The following is a 16,973-nucleotide window of genomic DNA, read 5'->3' on the forward strand; positions in this document are numbered from 1 at the left end:
GATCACTGTGGGTGTGCACGTGCAGCCTTATCCATCTGTTCATGATTACACTTCTCCAGTTACTTGGTTTTCCTTTAGTTATTAATCTATTAACTCTAATTTCATGGCTGCTGGTACAACACATGATGTATTTCAGGGAAGATGAGGAATTACTTACTTGGTTTCTATATCCCTGGCTAAAAGCAGCAGCCAAGTGCTACTGTCTTACTAACTATGCAAGCCTTACTCCCAGCAAAGGATTACACCTGTTGTAGACTTTCAGCACTGGACACACTTTAATCTACTTCATTACCTGACAGAAGCAGATACTTCAAGTTCCTAAAGCAGATGCCATGTTAGCTTTCAATGATGTTGAGTTATTCCAGTCTTTAAAAAATGCATTTGAAAAATGCTAATGATAACAAAAGGAATATTGATATCAAGGCTTAGGCAGATTTTGTTGCAGCAGTTTTCAGTACAAGGTAATGAAACCATGAATTGAAATGAGTGAACAAAACCAAAAGACATAATTCTAAATGAAAAATTAATAATTTCCCACCACAAAGAACTTCCCTAGTGTTGAGATGAAAAATGCTTCTAATTAGAGTAACTAATTAGTGGTTGGATTGGTTCGACATCTCTGAGTATTAATCACTCAAAAGCAGCTGAAGTCAAGACTAAAGTGTTTCAGCAGGAGAATGTCCACATTTTACAGACTTCTGGAAGAGCCAAGTCCACTGGGAGAGCTTTTATTAGGGATAGACTGTGCCACCAAATGCTGATACAGAGCATTTCAAAATGTCCTCAAGTCTTTATGCAGGGAAAAAAACCCAGTGGGAACTGAAGACATCTCTGCTCCATTTCTAGCATGCAAGTAAATTTATTGACCTCGTGGAGTAAAATGTTCAGGACTGGATTGTCATAATGCCTTCAGGACATGCCTTTGAATATGAAAAAAATCCCAACCAAACCCTCACTTTTTACCTGTTAGCAGAAACTGTAAGATCTCTCTGTTCTCTCAATTCTGTATTTCAGACTAAATATTGCAATCCCCGCTGGTTTAGGGTAAACTCTCTACACTCAAGAGGCAAAGCATGGGCAGGGGATACTCATGAGTCTTCAAATTACAAAATACATTTGAATGGTCTGTCTGCAGAGATACTTGTGCCATATTTCACCATACTTCAAATCTTATTAACCTAAATATCAACTAAATCAAAATGACGTATTTTTTTTCTACATCATACTGAATATTTTGTACCCCTCCTCATTTATCTGATGGCTGGGATTGACTTCCTTACTGCAGCACTCTGGCCAAGGCAGCCCTCCAGCAACGCTCCCTGCAGGCAGCAGAGCCTGCACACCACCAAACACGAGCCCTTGGATTTACTGCTGCCTCTCTTGCAACCTTTGTGAGCAGGACTTCTGGAAAATAACCTTTCATAACTGCTGCTTCCAGGCGATTCTTGCTACTGGCAGTGCCTGAGCAGACTGCAGCAGTTAGGTGGTACTTCAGTGCTGAATGTTTTACTCGCTCAGGCGTCTTTTCTGGGGTCTTCAAACCCCACCTCGTGACCCACTGTGGAAGTGCAGGAGCCACCGAGCGCTTCTCGCCTGTACCTGGCACACACCCGGCAGAAGTTTCTCACCCTGTAGCATCTGCATTCGTCAGAAAACGAGTCAAATTACACCTGACAGGAAAGATTAACACGTAATTTAGCACCCGGACCGAGTTATTTCATAGAGCTTCACCTGCACAAGGATAAAAACTGCATTGTAGCTGTTGAGGCACCATGATTTAGTTCGTTCAACGTGCAAAGCGTCTGCCTTATCCAGTCAGTAGCTGGGTCATTGTTTGATTTGCTCGTTGCTCTCATGAGCACTAAGGCACAAGTTCCCTTCTTGAATTTGTGAGAAAAATTACTATTTTGAAGTAAGACAGGACACCAGACACACAAGAACCTCGTCATTCCAACTCTATAAACTTTTACAAAATCATTATGAACTGACGAATCTTTATTTCAAACATTTCTCAAAAGAAAACAGAAAAGTCTGACAAGACTAATCTGTACATTCACACATTTTTATTTATTTATTTAGATATTTTATTTTATTCACAAGTTCCCAAAAATCTTATGAAATTAAGAGACACAGAAAACAAATGCTGTGTTTGAAGTTTGATTTTAAACACATTTCTGTCCTCGAGCTTCCTGTTACTCCTGAAGACTGTGATATTGCAGACACACTAACCAGCTGAAGGACCACTCCTCCTCCTCTGAAAGGCTCTGATACTCCTTACAGACCCTCCCAAAACCTTAAAAAAACCAATCAGAAATATAACCAGAAAAGGTATTTTGATCAAGTAACAAGGCACTAACATAACACTTCCAGGTCAGATTGCTGAAGGAAAAGAGGATAGCCCCCAAATGCAGAGGCAGAGAGAAAAATACTGACAAACTTTGTCAAAAACACATTAATTCAAGACAGAGCCTCAGCAAAAAACTGGAGCTTTTTTTTTTTTGGCAATTTCCAGTGCCAAGCAGCAAAGTCAGTGACTTGGAAAGTGGAATCACTAACAAGGGTGCTGGATGGAAAAGACACTTCCCCCCCATCGAGGAGCAGAACAAACTCATTCCTTCAGCAGCTCACGGGGGTTGCAGCGAAGGGAGCTGGGCTGGTTCAGTCCGCAGGAGGCTCGCAGGGACCCCATCGCTCTCCAGCTGACAGGAGGGGGCAGGCGCTGGGACCGGTCTCCTCTGCCGCGCCCGCAGCGAGAGGACGAGGCGAAATGGCCTTAAGCTGAGCCAGGGGAGATTCAGATTGGATACAGAAAAAATGTTCAGTGTTTGGGTGTCAGGCACTGGAAGGGCTGCCCAGGGAGGTGGTGGAGTCACTGGATCTGGCGCGGGGGGATGCGGGTTAGGGGTCCAGGAGTCACAGCGGCAGTGCGGGGTGACGGTCACACTGGGTGATCTTAAAGGTCGGACTAAGTGATCTTAAAGGTCTCCTCCACCCTTGATGCCTTCAGGGTGCTGTGCGATAGGCCACGGGGTCCCCAAAGCCCCCCCGGCCGGGCAGCGGTGCCAGTGGCACACACCCCGCGGGGCACAGCCCGGCCGGGCCCTCACGGCCCGCGCTGAGGGGGGCGGGAAGGGGCGGGCGCGGCCCGGGCGGGGCGGGCGCGGCGGCCGCCGGGGGCGCCATTACGGAACCGCCACCGAACGCGCCCGAAATAAATGGCGGAGGGGGCGGAGCCCCGCTCGCCGCTGGCCAACCAGAAGCGAGAGAGCCGCGCGGGGGCGGGACCTCAGCGTGACTCAGCCAATGGGCGCCGGAGGCGGCGGGTGATGGACGGGCGCGCGGCGGGCGGGGCGCGGTGCCCTTCCCGTGGTGCCGCGGGAGCGGCGGCGGAGCGGCCGCGACTCCATCCGGGTCCCGCGGGTCCCGGCGGCGGGGCCGCGGCGCTGCGGGGACGGTCGCGGGGTCCGGGGGGAGCGGCGGGGCCGGGGCGCGCCGGGGGGAGCGCAGAGGGCGGGGAGACCGCGCCCGGGGGCCCGCACGGGCGGGCGCGAGGCCTCGGCCCGGCCCCTCCGCCGCAGCCTCCGCCGCGGGCCCGGTTCATTGTCCTTGTTCCCCTCACCGGCGCCTGCCCCCCGTTCTCCCCCCGCTCCCCACCAGGCTCGCGGGAAGGTCCGGAAGTGCCGCCCCCGGGAGCCGCCAGCGCCAGGTACGTCACTGCCGGGCCGGCGGGACCTTGGCCGGGGGAGCCCCCCCGGTACCGGGCGGGGGGCCCGGCCCGGCCCGGCCCTGCCCGGGCGCAGAGCGGGGTGAGCCCGGGCCGGGTGGGCAGCAGGTGAGGAGCATCCCCGAGGGGAGCGCTGCGGGGCCTGGGGCCGCGGAGCGCGGCTGGAAGGGCCGTCACGGGCACCATTCCCCTGCCGGGGGCCGCGCGGTCCCACCGCGCTCCCGCGCTGTTCCCGGTGCCGGCGGTGGGTCGGGAGTGGGACTGGGACACTGCGGCCCTGCCGGGCTGGGCCCGCGGGGACACGGGCAGGGCTGGGCTGGGCCGGGCCGGCGGCTCCCCGGGGAGCCGAGGGCAGCAGCCCCGTTAATGGGTGTGCTCAGGGCTGTCTGTGTCCCTGCAGCTTCTGCCCAAGGCTCTCCTTGGCCTCTCAGCGTGGCTCTTCCCCTTGCCATGGGCAGCTTCACCCGCTGGCACTCAGGGCTGTGCTCGTGGTGACTTTATTGTGGCACAGCCCAACCAGTCTTAGATGGAAGCCCTGGAACAGCTGCCCATGGAGGGCATGGAGACATCTCCAGACTCCTCTCTGAAGTCATTCCAAACCCACCTTTACCCCTTCCTGTGGCACCTGCTCCAGGTGACCCTGCCTTGGCAGCAGGTTGGACTGGATGGTCTCCAGAGGGCCCTTCCAACCCTGATAATTCTGTGACTTGTTTCTTGTAGGACTAAAAACTCAACCTGATGATCAGGGTTGTGATAATCCTCATTTACAGATCTGCCTTTCCCACCTTGCCAGTGCTTTCTTTATCTGTACTGCTCTGCACTTCAGTTTTGTGACTCAAGTGCAAGTCTTAACTGGCAGGGAAAAATTACTGCCATTAAAAATGCACACAGGAACCCTGTTGGGATGATGCTCAGTGGTAAGAGTGGGGCAAACTTAATCCATGGCAGAATTTTTGAGAAAATCCATGTGTCCCTTCAAAAGCAATAACTTAAATAATATTTAAGAAATGGGGCATCTTTTTCCTTTTCTTCAAGCATCTCCAGCTGCCAGGGCCTCACCAAAACACATATTTGCTGGTGTGGCTTCTCTTGTCAAATTTGACCTGTTCTGTTCACAGCAACACCCAGGTGTTAAATAGTTTAAACTTAACCAAGGAGGTATTTGCAGTGGTAGTTCAAACTTGCTGCAGTCAACATGCAATAACAGGTTAATTAGGAGGATTTTTTCCCTATAATAATTAGCTTCGTGAAGAATTTTTATAAATTTATTTTATAAAGTTGCTGGTTGTAATTTTTTTCACTGAGTTCTTCTCCGAGGTTGTGCTCTGCATACCTTAAATGCCCCCTCATTGCACACAGGTCACACTGGGAAGTTATTTTACACACTAAGACTGGAGACTTGGCCAAAGGAAGCTTAGATAAAACATCAGATCACTTGCTGTGTTTTTCTCCTCCAGTGACCTGTATCCTTGTTTCACTTTCCTTTTGATGAATGTCTTCTGTATTTTCCTCTGTTAGTAGTAGTGGAAAACATCAGTTCATTTGCAAAATAGTGAAAGGCCCCCAGGACTTATAAAGGGCAATAGATGTTTAATTATGTTGCCAATTAATAACATAACACAGCAGTCTTGAAATATTTTTGTGCACTAACTTCATTGTTCTCTGAGTTTGGGTAATTACTGTAATAACATGTAAACTTTATGCAGAAAAAGCTTTCTTAGCATGTCCTAAGAGACACAAATCTAGGGAATAAATACACATTTGTGTATTATATATAAATACACATTTCTCTATCTGGAGCAGAACCAGATAACCAAAGTGATGGTTTCCTTTGAGAAGGGCACTGAGGCCTCTGTAATGTTTGAAGCTGAAGTGTACCTAAATTTATTTCTTTATTTACAAATAGCTCTGTTTATTCTGTCCCTGAACTCACAGAGGTGTACTCAAAAAAAGGGTTTGTGAAAATCTGACCGTTTCAGTGTAGTAAAATCAAAGGTGTGTAGGGAAAGATGCCAAGATTTGTGTTACCTTGGTTCTCTGTTCATATTAGAAATCATTAATTGTGCTCACATACTTTACTTTTATACAGGAGATGGGCAGTAGTGACTTGTCATTTCTTTCAGGCCATGGTTTCTGGATATTTACATTCCACCTGTAACTACATGGTTAGAAAAATAAGTGAAAATCAAACATACTAATTAAAAATGGGGCAAAACAGTAATATTTCACGTGATAATTACTTAAAGCCAGAACGCTCTCTGTTAAAGCAATTAAATGTAAGTGGGACATGGAAATACAATTCTTTTTTTTCTAAAATCTAATTGAGACACTGCATAAATACATTATTGGTGGCAATCAGTGCTATTAATCTCGCTGTTATGGGACAAAATTCCCCAACCCACCACTGTGGACACATATCCCTGTCTGGGTGTGTGGACTTTAGTGCTGCCCAAGAGCTGTGTGTGCTGAAACTGCTTGTCCTCCTTTTCCCCTCTGCACAATTTCCCAGTTCAGACCAGTATTCTGGGGTGATTTACAGTGTATTGCTCCTCAGTGGACTGGCAGGTCCAAAAAGAGCTATTAAATTTTTAATTTTTGGGGCATAAGCAGGAGTGCCTGGGCATGGGCTGGGAGTTCTTCTTTCTTGGCCTGTTTTCAGTGCAGGTGAATTTGCTCAGCACAAAGTAAAAACAAACAAACAAAACCAAACCAACTAATAAACCCCAAACCCTCTAATCTGTTTCGTTTCCCACAGGTTTTTAACTTGAAACTTTGACTTTTCTGCTCAGTTTTTATCTGCTGAACTTCTGAAACTCAATTTGAGCTTTACTAGAGTAAAATAGTCTTTTCATGTAATAAACTGCTCACAAATTTACAATTACCAAGTGATCCTTTCCCAGGAGGATGTATCTCTGTCTCCACACTGCATCTTGTAGGTGTCACTGAAGCCCAGTTTGTGTAGGAACTCTTCCTTCTAAAAATTCACTTTCAGCTTTAGGTGGTTTTTCTTCTGTGCTGCAAAGTGGACAAAATAACTGGGAGAATAAAGCATTTGTCTTGCAGGATCACACTGAGGGGAGATGATCACACTGAGAGGAGACATGACTTCTGTTCTGTGTGCAAATACACCTTTTGTTCCCTCAGCAGAGTAATGAATAAAATAATAATGCATTTGAGTTATTTTTTTCCTCTTTCACAGGTTGGACAATAGCTTAGGAGTGCTGATGTTCCACTGTGTGCTATTAAACAAAACCATGCAAATTCTTGAGACTTTTTTTTTTTTTTCTTCTTGTGCAGTTTAGGATCATTTAGGAGGTTTTAAACTTCCAGGTAGCTCAAGAAAACCAGGACAGACTTACTTCAGAGCCTGTTCAGAGTCTACTGCTTCACTTCTGGACACACATTGGGAGCAAGGCTCTGGAAAGATAAGCACGTAATTAAGGCAGAGGAAGGTACAACCCAAAACTGAATATAGAAGAGGAAAAATTTTTGGTTCATGCTAAAACTGTAGTGTCAGTCACTGTCTGATTTCTCTGAGCCTGTTTAGGGGAGAGGTGATGAGATGTGTCTGTACCACGTGGTAACACTGCAAGGGTAGCTGAGTGGAGTGAGGGGAAGCAATATCAGGGATTATTAAGTTTATATCAGTCATGTGACTCCCTCTCTGCCTGCAGCCCACACCAGTCAAACACAAAACCCAAGGAATGAGCAAATTTGAGTTATGAGTCTGCATGAAGTCATTTGGATGCTTGGCACGGCTGGAGAAGGTGGCAGGAAGTTCCTGGGATTCAGGAAGTGTGGCTTCAATGCAGGGAGTGCTCTGAAATCCAGGGGTAGAACTGTGAGGACTTGGTGTCAGTGCTGTTCCCATAAATCCTGGAGCTCCATCATGTGGTGGGAGCTGTGCAGGCTCAGCCCTGGGGGGGTGTTTGGCAGCTGGGGCTGTGTGAGGCTGTGCAGCTTCACAATTCCAGAGCCATTTTATCCCCTTTCTTTGCATTGGGATTTTAAACACGTGGCGACAGGAGAAACAGCACTAAGGAACTCAGCTTTTAACAAGGAAGGCAAATGAGCCAGGTATTTTTTTAGAGGCTTACCTCTCATCACAGCTGAGTGATTTTGCTGGAGGAGTGACCCTGAACTGCTGTGCTGCACTGGCTGTGACAGCAGCAGCACAGGGAGCTTGGCAACCCCAGGATGAGAACATCCCACATCAGGAGAGGCTGTGCCAGCAGGAGCATTTATCAGGATTCCCTGCTTCTGCCTTTGCCAGAAACCCTTGGTGCTTGCACACAGCAGGCCCCCAAGGAGACCTGGCAGGTCTCATCTGTAAAAGGATGTGGCAACTCAGGTGGTGCAGCTTGGAAAGAGTATTACAAATAATCCACAAGTTAAAAACTCCCAAAGCTGCAGGGTTAATATAAAGTAGAATGCTAATTAGCTGGACTTTGCAGGAATGCACAGTAAAGAGAAGTAAAAGCAGAAGGTAATGTGAACTCCTTCCAAAAATAAGATTTTTGACTAGAATTTGAATTCCTTTAATTATACACCCCTCATATTATTGCTCACCTTCCAATTGCTGTCATGTTAGTCTGCCTTGGGCTTGTGCCCTCCATGCACTTTGTGATCCCAAGGCAGACTAACAGGATAGCAATTGGAAGCTGAGTAATAGTAATTTTTCAAGGACATTTTTAACCTTAAGTAACAGCCCATTCAGACCTTTATTAGATGAAAGGCTCTTGTTTCAGAAAGGTGGAAGGAGGCAGATTCCTGTGGATTGAGGTGCTGCAGGTACTGAACAGGAAAATCTAGTGGTGACAGTAGAAAATGATTTAGAATTTCCAAGAATAAAATTTGATAGGGAAGTCCTGCTGTTGGTGGAAATAAAAGCTGTTTGATACATCTCAGGTTGGTTAGATCTGCAATTAAATTTTGTCTAAAGGTGATGAAATGCAGCAGATCAATTTTTAGGTTTATTACAATCCTTGTGTCCTTCAGGCTTCATTTTAAAAAGAAATCCTGAAGCAGTGCCTTACATACTTGGTGAAATTAAAACAGGTGTGGCAACACCTATTGCATTTTTCAAAATGCTTCAAACATTTTCAGTAAATCACAGAACCACGAGCTTCATCTTAAAGCTCCTTCTGGAACTACAGGTGGGACTTCACCTCGTGGAATCCCCAGGTGACCAAGGGAAGATGCTGAGTTGGTGCTCTGCAGCTCAGCTCCCTGGCCAGGCCTCATGGCAGGGACTGGGGCTTTCCAGGGATTTTGCTCAGCTGGTGAAGGTTTGGATGCAGGAACAGGGAAGTGAAAGCACTGTCACCTTCCCTGCTGATTCAGAAGGATGTGATGGGGGCCAGTGCTCCATAGGGGTTTGACTCTGGCCCAGAGCTGCTGTTGTACTTCATTCCTGGTTTGGGCACCAGGACCAAGTGTCCATGCTGAAGGATATTTTCTGGTAGATGTGTAAGTTAACAAAAGCAAATAACGGGATTTATACCAGTTAAAGCAAGATTTTAAGAGAGAATGAATTTTGTCATCAATACTTGTGTAAAGGATTCTGGAGTGAAGCATGGAGGGGGTTGAAAAGTGATTTGATTTTCTCTCAGCTCAAGGAATAACGTCATCCCTTTGGATATTAATGCACAGGATCACGTGCTGGGTGTTCTGGCAAGGACAGGAGCGTGCACGAGGGTGCTCCTCTTCTGTCAAGGCTTTGTTTGAAGAGCAGTCTGAAAACATCAGTGCATATTGGGATGAAGTACTAGTAAAACATATGTTTATAAAAACTGCTTTTCTCCAAACATTTTCAATTATCTTATGAATTACCTGGACAAAACAGTTTTCCCTCCCAGCCCTGTTTTCAAGCTGTCCCTGCTGAGGAGGGGGTTGTAAGTCACACATCTGTCTGGCAAGTATTTTCATTTCAGTGCTCTAAAAGTTTTTAATTCAAGATGATGGTGAGCTGTTTTAATGTAAAAATTGGCTTTAAGGTTACATCAGGAGCAGTTAGAGAAACCCACTTCTTTCTGATGGGGAAAACAACATGTATTTTAAGTGGCCTTTTGGTAAGGCAGTTTAACAATTAAACATCAGGAGAAAGGCCATAATCTTAATGAATTCTGTTTCTAATAATCCCTGTGCACATGACTTGATTTAATTTAAGACTAACAGAAAAAGCACAAGATAGTACTCTTAACAGTACTTGTTCTTGAGCTATTAACTGTTAGGATGGGTGAAAACATCATTCTATGTAACATAATTTAATCAAAATTATAAATATTAGGGCCTCCTCGTGATCCATGTAAATCAGCATAGCTATGGTCCTATATTTTATTATTTTTAAGTTCTGAAGAGGAAGGAATGTGTGTCTGCCTACAGTGATTCTGACAGACTTTTCTTCTGATTTCAGGTGAGAATTTACATCTGTGGAACACAACCAGTAATTTAACAGGTTTAATGACTGTAGTTGCTATGACTGCTACAACTTGCCAGCTGGCTAAAGATGAAATATATTTCAACACAAGCAATTGGTAAAATTCTGAATTTAAGGAACCTTGCCTTTAAAATAACTTTCTTGCATGAGTGGGGGGAGTGAGGGCAATGCTTTTTCTGTGATCAGGGTTATAAATGCTGTCTGCAGGTAGTCAGCTTGTGTTTCCTGGAACAACAGTCCTTCTACAGCAGCTCTGAAGATGCCTGCACTGTGGGATGAGGTAGTAGGTTGTATAGTTTTAGGGTCATACCCACAACTGGGAGATAACTATACAATCTACTGTCTTTCCTAAAGCAGCAGAAAATCAGCAATGGAAACTTCTCAATTTTAAGCTTAGTGTCAGATTCTACTGAAATACTGTACTTGTAATGCTTATGATGGGAGAAAATACTTCTGTAATAGCTGTGGGGAGTTGTGTTTAGATTCTTCTGGTTCTTGGAAAAGCTGGGTTAGCATTCTGCATTAATTTTTCTCCTCTAATGAGTGAAAAAATGAAGAATAGACTGATTCCTATGTAAGTGTGGTGGGGTTATCAAATAGAAATTCCTGATGTTGCAGTTGTTGTGGTGTTTCATGTTGCTAAGTGAAGTATCAGCCATCCCCTAGAGTGGACCTGTGGTTGGCTGGCTGAGCTCTTTGCTGAAGGCTGTGCTTCTCTGTCAGAGTGAGGTAGTAGATTGTATAGTTGTAGGGTAGTTATTTTACCCTGTTCAGGAGATAACTATACAATCTATTGCCTTCCCTGAGGAGTAAAACAAACTGCGACCCTTTTGCAGTCAGTGATGCTGTGAAAATACTCATGGAGTAAAACCAGATAAATTCAGGCTTGTAAAGGAGCTGATAAATCAGTGCCAGAATGTGCAGAATTGACAGTCATTGTGAATGGTGCAACCCCCAAATGATATATTTGACTAACATGACTTTTCTTCCAAGGTGAGTGGCACAGTGCTGGCAGGAGATGGAAAATACCCCTGTTCCTACACAGAGAGTGGAACACTCCATAGAGGGGAAATGATTCCAAGCCAGTTGGGGTTTGAATGTAAAATACAGGCAGCTCAAACTTGTACATTATGACTTAAACTGTTCTGACACCCCAATTTCTATAATGCATTAAAATTCGTGACTCCCAACTGCTTGGTAAAAGTTGGAGGGAAAACTTATAAGTCTACTTGTTTTTCTCCAACTCAATTTAATACAAAATCGAAGTGTTGGCCAATTCTGGCCAAAAGTGACCTCTCACCTTTTTGGGGCAGTGTAAACCTGTGGAGTTTGAGCATCCAAGAGCCAGAACTTTTCTCCAAGGTGGTTGTTGTCTTATAAAAAGACTTCTCAAGCTTACTGCATTCTTTTCCTCCTGCACTCCTACATGTACCCAGTCTCTGCTGCTGCACTGGTGTGCCCAGTGAGCCCCTTGCTATAGCAACAAAAAAACCATGGAAATGCTCTTTGGGATGGCAAGTTTAGGTTAGTCAGAGTGAAAATGGAGCCGTTCACGAGTGGTAAAACCGGTCAACCACTGCTTGGTAAGTGCTGACAGTGTAAACTTGAAATATGTGCCCAGGCCTAAGAGGCAGAAGACCCAAAGCAGCTGGTGAGCTAAAGCACTTCACAGAGCAGCTGCTGAGTGAGAAGAACTGCAAAAAGGAAGCATTGGGCTCCTAGGAAGAGGTAGTAGGTTGCATAGTTTTAGGGCAGGGATTTTGCTCACAAGGAGGTAACTATACAACCTGCTGCCTTTCTTAGGGCTTTATTATAACACCGGGACCAGTTTGGCTCCAGCCTACAAACCTCTGCAGCTCTGGCACGTGGAGACAAAGGACAAGGTGTTTCCAAGCATGTTGAGGCTTAATGAGACCTGTGTGTTGGCAACTTTGGTCCCAAACTGAAGTGTAGGACTGATAGCTGGAATGCAGCATGGTGGAATACTGCATTTTGGGAACATTGGGCTGGGATATCCTTGGATTGTGGTAAGTAAGAGGCTGTGTTGGGAAGCCAGCTCCTTCCAGAGGAAGCTGGAGTCCCCCTGTGAGTAGGATGGAGGTGGTATGGACTTGTGAACATTGAGATGCTGCTCCTGTGTGCTCACAAGGGAGCTGAACCACCCCTTCCTTTGGCTTGGTGCATTTCAGGTGGAAAAGCCTCCAGTTTTCCTTCCCCAAAAGAACGAGATCCCAGCTCACTTGAAAGCTGGTGCTTTCTCAGCAGGCATAGGCACTCCTAGGAAAACAAGTTCTCAGTGGTGGATTATTTGCAGTCTTGCAGAAGGGAAGTTTTCAGTTAAAAATGATGGTTTGTCTCTCATGGAGTTATTAACAATGAGTCCCTATGTTTTTGCACTACAGCAATAGTTCAGGGAACTGTGGGATACAGAGACTTTAACTGCTGAGCACCTTGTAGCAGGAATATGTTGTACCTCCACCAGCCACTATTTAAACTTTGGCAAATCAGAATCCTAGATTATAAACATGTTACCATGCTTATATTGAACATCCTGTATGAATTTAACTGTACAAGTTTGATTAAGTTAATAAAATACAGCATTTTGTGCAACTGATGGTGAATGGCCTTTACTTTATCCAAAGTAAGGGTGTGAATTTTACAGGAAGGCAGTGCCCACATAATTGAAATAAAGTCAAGACCATGTTTGGTTTGTACTGTAGTTATATAGAGTTAACTGGAATTTGTGTTAATTATTCTAATGTTAACTAAAACTTATTGAGCATTAACTTTTGTTAAAGAGCTTTGGTACAACACTGCACTGGGGGTGGGGAATTCTCATGTACAGACTCTGCTAGTTCTAGAGCTGGTTTCTGAGTGTAAGTTCAAATTGCTGCACAAAAATCTAGATTTTAGTCTTCACCAGCTGCATTCATGTAAAAAACAAGGTGCAGTTAAGTAAGAAAAACTCCAATAAATTTGATTCTAGAGTTACAAAATGCCTTAAAAGCTTTAATATACCTCACATTTTATAAGGGGCATGCTTAAAAAGATTTAAATAATTTGTGCTACCCACCCCAGCTATGATCCTCCCATTGTACCAGATGTATTTCTAAAGCCCCTGTTGTGAGAGAGAGAAACAGAACTTAGGTCCTGGATGAAAATGAGTAGCTGGTTTCTGGCACATTTGGAGTAATATGCAGGTTTTAGGGTTGATTTACCTATTTTTGCCCTATTACTGTGACAGTATTAGCTCTCAGTGCTGCTGGGTTTCTGTAACTATGCTCAGAAAACAAGAAGTGGAGAGAGCTTTTAATTTCTTATTTTCTGGATTTACATTTCTCTGAACATTCTCAGAGCCAGAGCGTTTGTTGTTAAAATCAGAGACCTTAATAGAGTCCTAAGTGTGTCTTGGGCCAAAGTACCTGAGTTTGGGGGTTAATGTCTCCACATGCTTTCAGTGTATTGGGATAAGGAAATCCTGCAGAGCTACTGCAGTATCAGTTCATTTTTTAGAACAGTTAATTAGTTCTTCCCTTTACCCAGGGGTGCTGATCCTTGATCCCCATCTTTCTCCTACTCATTCTCTTACCTGTAAATGCATTTATTTCCTCATAGTTTCCTTGTAATTGGAAGCAGCTTGATTTAAGTGATAAAGCCCAAACCAGAAAGGAATTAGGCTGTGGTTGAGCAACCTTGTCTCATCAGGTTATTTCTCACCCTGACTTACCTGTGGGCTCCACCCAGTAAATGGCATCTGCTCAGCAAGGGACAGTGTGTTTGCCTTTTTCCATGAGGGGTCCAAGGATGAGGTGACAACACGGCAAGGGTCCTTCTAATAAAGAAACTGGTTAAAGAATGCACAGCAAACAGTGCAGGAAGGTTTGCAGCAGCAGTAGAGACATGTTTACCACCCATGGTGCAGTGATTGTGTCATGGTGGTCTTGGAAACATTCCAGCGTTGCTCCAAAAATAGAATACAGCTTCAGTGCAGATCCACATCCCTGGAGAATTGTTTGTGTTCTCTGCCTTTCCATGCAGAGAGGTGTGCTCTGAAATCTCCCTGGTGGTGTGAAACCTGAGACCTGTTGGGCTTTTCCCATCCTTGTGCTTCCAGAGGGGACTCTTCGTGCTTGTGCCATGGCCACAGTAGGTGAACTTGGTGCATTAAAAATTCCCTCCCTTGTGTTGAGAGCAAGGATTGTGGCAGCCAAAAATTGCTGTTATTCTCTATTTTCCAGATTTATTCTCTAGTTTGTGCTGTGTGGAAGGTCAGAGCTCCTGGGGAAGAGCTGCCCCCAGAGGTACATCCAGCAGTTTCACCCTACCTGGAAAGGGTCTTCTCTGCTGGGGTGTCCCAGGTTGGGTGGGGGATTTGCATTCTTAACCATCCATTTTGCTTTATGCTGTGTCCAGCCTGTGAGAACAGATGCACAAAGTCATTCTTTGGCTGTTGTACAGACCAAGAGGTGTCAGCAACACCCACGGAGAATCACCATGTCCTGATCGGATTCCTTGATTGCCAGATCCAGGACGGGGGTCATTTGACATGCCATGGCACAGGCTGGGGGAGAATGGATGGAGTGGATGGAGGGCACCCTGGGGGGGAGCACTTGGGGCTGTGGGTTGATGAGAAGGATGATGATGGACGTGCCCTGGCCACGTGCAGGGACAGCCCAAAGACCCCCCGTGCCCTGGGCTGATCCACAGCGTGGGCAACGAGTGCTGGGGGGATCCTGCCCCTCTGCCCCGCTCAGGGGAGAGCCCACCTGCACGAGACTTCCCTGTGTCCAGCTCAGGGATCTCCAACAGCACAAGGACATGGAGCTGCTGGAACGAGTCCAGAGGAGAACACAAAGATGTTTCGAGGGCTGGAGCCCCTCTGCTCTGAGACAGGCTGGGAGAGCTGGGGGGGTTCACCTGGAGAAGGGAAGGCTCCAGGGAGACCTGAGAGCCCCTTCCAGTGCCTAAAGGGGCTCCAGGAGAGCTGGAGAGGGACTGGGGACAAGGCATGGAGGGACAGGACACAGGGAATGGCTTCCCACTGCCAGAGGGCAGGGAGAGATGGGATGTTGGATACTGGCAGTACTGGGTTAGTGGTTGGACTTGATGACTTTAAGGTCTTTTCTAACCTGAATTATTCTATGATTCTGTGACATCTTTATGCCAGAAAGCTCTTGCTGCTCTCTCCTCAGTAATAGGTGCATCCAGGTGGCTCATCCTTTTGCTTTACCAAGCAAATTATAAAATATGATATATGCAAGGGAAAAAAAAAACAATAAAAGAGACTCTCAAAAGGCAAGTCTCACCCACTCGTCAGAAGAGACCAGTGTGACAAGTTCAGCTGAGTATTGGTGCTTTCAGCTGAGACTCCCAAAAGAACTGAAGGCCCTCAATTCCAGAGACATCAATGTGTGATGTGGCCTTCAGCCCTCAAGCTGAAGTTGTGTATTTAATGTCATAGTTCTGTAAAGATGAATCCTGACAGGAACTACTGGAGGCATCAGATGTCCGTGTATGTGTTGTTGCAATATGAGAAATCAAATTTGTTCTTCCTGCAGAGATGGTTTTGGTGGAATTGGATTTTTAGACTAGTTCGTTTCAGACACTTAAAACCACTCCAGTGAAGAGGCATTGGAAAATCAGACACAGTTCTATTTCAGCCTGTTATATTAATGCAATCTGCAAAATAAAGCCATTACAAGCCATATAATGCTACTAAGGACTGTATTTTTGGAGACTGAAAAGGTCCTTTCTGAAATAGGAGAATGTTACTGAAAAAATATTCCTTTGACATTAAAACTCTCCCATATAGATGATTTCAAGCTGATTAGTTAAACCCAGCACAGCATAAAACCAGGGAGAAGGATCAAATCATTCAAGTCCCAGTTCTGTGAGGGAGTTTGCTACTCCCTGAATACATCAGCTTGTACATTACACACCCTTTAATACACTCCAGCAACTATGTGTAAATCAAAAGGAGCAAGCAGTGGAAAATCCATCCTAGCATCCCAAAACACTGTCACACGTGAAACCTGACCCACACCTGGAAGTGGCTTCTCCTGCAGGAGCTCCCTAAAACGAAGAGGGGATAAGGAAGGAAAAGCAAGAGGTGTAGTTTGAACTTCCCAACTCCTACAAAAGTAAATTTGTACATGACTAAGCTGTGAGTGATGTCGCCGGGTCCTGCTACGTAACACTCAAGTGTGTCCTGCCAAAACAAGCAGCCAAAGGCTTCCCTTGGTATTTATTTTAGAAAACAGTAAGACTGAGGCTGTTTTTAGAGCCTGATGTAACACCATGGTGATGGTTTCCTCATCAGCTGGCAGACAGTGCCCCAATTGCCTTATCAGACGTGCTGTGAGGACTGGGGTGATGCAGAGCTCCACAAACCAGTGCACCGACACACAGGACACAGCTAATTTTTCTCAGGTTAGAGCAAAAAAGACAGTGCAGACTAGTGCAGAAAACCTAAAGGTGAAACAGTTGGAGCATTAGGCATGAGAATAACTAAGGAGTGGAGAGAACTAGAATATATGAGGATCTGAAGGATGAAATTCAGGAAATGTTCTTGTTAGGATGCTGTTAAAAGGTTTCAGCTGTCACCAAAATGTGCAGTGGAATATGGAAAAGTATTGTGGAGATAGTTTAAATGGGTGAATTGCCGAGGAGCAGCTCTGGAAAGCTGTCCTTTGACAGGGACAGACATGTTTAAACCTGGTTTCAGCTGAGTCAATGGAAATCCTTCCCTTAATCTCAGGACAGGATTTCACTTTGAACCCAGAATAATTCTCCCACAGGTTATTCATAGAA

At 45.5% G+C, this 16,973-nt stretch overlaps 1 protein-coding gene across 1 annotated transcript in view; it reads left to right on the forward strand.

Annotated features, from left to right (window-relative positions):
- Positions 1-16,973, forward strand: part of LOC127473544 (uncharacterized) — a 460,553-nt gene that overhangs the window by 34,849 nt on the left and 408,731 nt on the right. The window lies entirely within an intron of this gene.

This window comes from Manacus candei, unplaced genomic scaffold, assembly GCF_025592945.1.
Source record: "Manacus candei isolate 608988 ecotype Guabito, Panama unplaced genomic scaffold, ASM2559294v1 h1tg000036l, whole genome shotgun sequence".
Lineage (NCBI taxonomy): Eukaryota > Metazoa > Chordata > Aves > Passeriformes > Pipridae > Manacus > Manacus candei.